Consider the following 3,942-nt stretch of genomic DNA (forward strand, 5'->3'; position numbering starts at 1 on the left):
ACTAAAGGTCAATTTCTAACATGTTCATTACATTATCTCTTTATGTTCTAGTTGATTAAATCTAGTGAATCATTTTAGATAGAATCTTAGTATTATATAGAGAATATATTGTCTCTCACCTCTTATTGACACGTCATCAGTTCGAATGCTGAGCAGCTGCCACTTGTCATTTCTCCTCTAAACTCTGTCTTTCATTAAATTAAATTTTGTTTCAATCCTTTGAGCCAGACCACGATTTACGTCTTCTTCATTTGCACACCGGAATTTAGGGTTTACCAGTCTCCTCAATCTCCGACATCGGTGCCGTTCACATACACACTCAGACAAATAACAATGGAGTTTGGAGTGACTGGGTTGCTAAAATGGACGGCCTTCAATGGTGTCTTTTTGTCTTCCGTCGTAAGCAAGCGTAATGTTCACAGTTACAGATTCATCTCCTTTATTGCCTTATTAAGGCCATCGACCCACAACAATGCGATCTGTTGCAACTCTGTCTTCTCCAAGGCGGTGTATACAGCTATAAAAATGTTAGCCTTCTTCACTTGATAATCATTCTCTCAATCTGTAAAAACAACAAAGCAAACTTATTTCCTTCAAAAGGCTAACTCCTCTGATCTGAAGTCAGATCGCTGTCCTTCCACCGTTGAGGTCAAGTTGCTCAGATTCTGGGAAGAAGTCAAGCGTGGTGGCGAACTAATCCCCATCCAACCAGTTTAGTAGAAACAATAGCATGTTCGTGGAAAGAACATAAAACATTCCTGATAGCTTCAGGTCTTGTTAAGGCCAAGTACGCCGAGTGGAGACCAATCTTGAAGCTCAAGACCGGTGGATGCTGTGTGGATCAAAACAAGTATCAATCAGTGAAGATCACAATAAATCAAGAATCAAAGAGACACAATCCTGAATGATTGGGACTCTAACACCCATCGCTCATTGAGAACGAAGAGCACGCCGTAAAGCAACCCAGTTACAAACCCTCTAAACCCTATTCTCTCAATCACTCCAGTAGACAAGCCGAACACAGCCGCGGAGCAGAGGCCGGCGAATCCAGTGGTGGAGACAAATAGTGCGATGCTCAAAGAGACACGAGCGCGGCGGCAGAAGTTTGGATCCGAGAGGTGACGGAGGCCGATGGTGAATTGGAGAGGAGAATCTGAGGTTGGTGAAGATAGGAGAGCGAGTGAGATGGACAAGATGAGCTGTGAGACGTGGATTACGAGGGAAGTGAGGAGGAAGGATATGATGGAAGCAGTGGCTGAGCCCGCACAACCGCCGTTACGCTACATAGGTCGCAGTAATGTCTAGCAATCAAGTTAGCTCACTAATCACACTACCTCTTCATCAATGCATGTTTTACTTCACCATCAGCCGCATGATTGAGCCTACTTGCAAGCCTGAGGTCAAATCCTTTTCATTTTCACAAACCAGCGCTCATGTACGATCTCTAAGAAACTCTTTTTGATCATGGCCACTGGCGTAGACCAAAGGTGGATTTGACGATCAATACTAGCCCTATGTTGGTTGGAGGTGAGATGCCACGCCATGTTAAGCTTTTTAATATATAGTCTTGAATCTCGATCTAACCTTCTACAGCTTCTTATACTATGTTTTACAAATTCTCTGAGCATCAAACGACGGTCAGTATAGAATGTTGATGATTCTGGTTCCGTATTATATATTTCTGGATTCTGCTGGTTAATAAGTTATGATCTCTGTAGTATGGTCGATGTAAATACAAGGTCGGCTCTCTCTCAACGATACCTCAGGCACTCATTTCTATTTTGACAATGAGTGGCGCAAGCAGTGCTTACCTGCAGATGTAAGCACTCTGATTTTTCATTAAGAAAAAAACAACATGCAGCTCTAAACTGTCACCTCTTCCTACTGCTAATATTTTGAAAGGTTAGGTTTGTGAGAGTAATGAAGGACCATAAGAGGTTGGAAAGCTGCTACCATGTCTAATGGAGAAAGAGCTACTGTGTATGATTCAGTTGAGGACCATCGCCCATGTTGATGCCAGTAACACTGGAGAGGAAGAAATAGATAAAAAGGCGGGAAGTTCTGCAAAGAAGATACGCAAATACTACACAGTCTAAATCAGGAGGGATTGCATCGCTGGGCACTCTCACCGTTATGTTGCATTGCAGGCTTTTTCAATTTTCACATTACCAATAACTACAACAACTTCTCTCACTGAGAACCATGTTCCGGGTTTTATATTTTTATGTGTATTTCAAATTTCAACTAGACTCTGCATTCTCAAGCTGATAAATTTACTTCATTTTCTTGCATATTCTTTACTTTTGGGTATAATGACGCATGAACTATTTCTTGGCCCTAATTTTTTCATATATTTATTACTCTCATTACGTGTTGAACTCCATTAAGTCAAACCATATATATTAACAATACATCAAATACTCCATAAATAATCTTTGGATTTTTAATGTAAAAACCCCTCAAATATGTTTCATTCGGGTATAAACCCCTCAATTAATGATTCAACGTATAAGCTCCTCAATTCAGTTTGTCTAACGAATTGATCCCTACCGTTAACTGTACTGTTTAACACTACGGAGTGTTTTGATTGTTTTGTAAACTATATGATATCTTAATAAAACAACACAACATTAACTTCAAACAGCAAGTAGTTTAAGCTCACGACTTATAACCTCTCTAAATCCCTACAATGTTCTAAAAATCCCCAAATTATTAAGACACAGAGATGACGAACCCTAGTTTCTCAGATTGAGAGATTTTTGAGTTTCAATTGTGAGGTTCAAGACAGGGTGAATTCGACAGAAGCTTAGATCCAATGGGAGGTTCTACCCATTGGAGTCCTAAAAACACATATATGTATATGCACATACACATATATGTGTTTTTGTTTTTAGGACTCCAATCACTACAAGAAAATAAATGTATTGTGACGAAATTTTCCGTCACAATAGAAAAGAATTTGTATCAATATTATCATTGTTACGTTTTTGTTACCAATTATTAATGGTTGCAATAAGTGTGTCACAAATTTTCTGGAGTAACAAAAATGTCACAATTTCTTGCGACTAAATTTTTTGTAACAAATCGTCACACATAGTTAAGTTGTATACTAGTAACAAAACTGTAGTAATTTCTTATTTATTAAATTTTATCAAACTGTCTTAATTTGTGACTGTTTAATGTGACAACTATATCACTTCTAGTAATGGATCTATTGTCACAAAATATCACTAATATTGACGACATTATAGTTTTTTTACTGTCACCGATACTGACATTATATATTGCCCCAAACCGTCATTATTTATAACTAATTTAAAATCTTAATTTTGTAGCCTGTTTTTGGTCAATTTTTTTTTGTAGCCTATTATTATCAAAAAATTAGTCACAAAACATAATGATCAATGACGAACGAAATAATATTTATCCGTTACTATAATTGTGTAACAAAATTTTTGTATTTTGTAAGATTCATTATGTTATTAATTTGTCATAATTAAACCTCACAAAGTATGACAGTAATAGTAAAATCTCAGTTTCAATTGGTTACTCTATAAATCGAAATAAATATAACTCGGTTTACAAAATGAAATTGGTTTAAAATAAAATTAGGTTTAGATAACTAAACCAAATCATTAAAAAAAATTCAACCCTAAAAAAATAAGCGGCCATGCCTGCCTCGCCTTGCCTCCTCCAGCCGCCATGTGTGGCCTTGCCTCCGCCGCACAACAGCCACTGCGACCACGGCTGGTCTTGTCTCCTCCACCATCAAGCTTCTTCTGCATCCTCCACCCTCCTTTACAAAAAACAAACAAAAATCAGATTCAAAGAGAGAGACAAAGACAGCGACAGAGAGATATATGTCAAACCGTGGAGTGGTGGTGAACGGTGAGCGTGACATCAAATGATGGAAGACAGAGATACCACTCATTCAATTCTTCA

Source organism: Brassica oleracea, chromosome C3 (assembly GCF_000695525.1).
Source record: "Brassica oleracea var. oleracea cultivar TO1000 chromosome C3, BOL, whole genome shotgun sequence".
In the NCBI taxonomy this organism is placed as follows: domain Eukaryota; kingdom Viridiplantae; phylum Streptophyta; class Magnoliopsida; order Brassicales; family Brassicaceae; genus Brassica; species Brassica oleracea.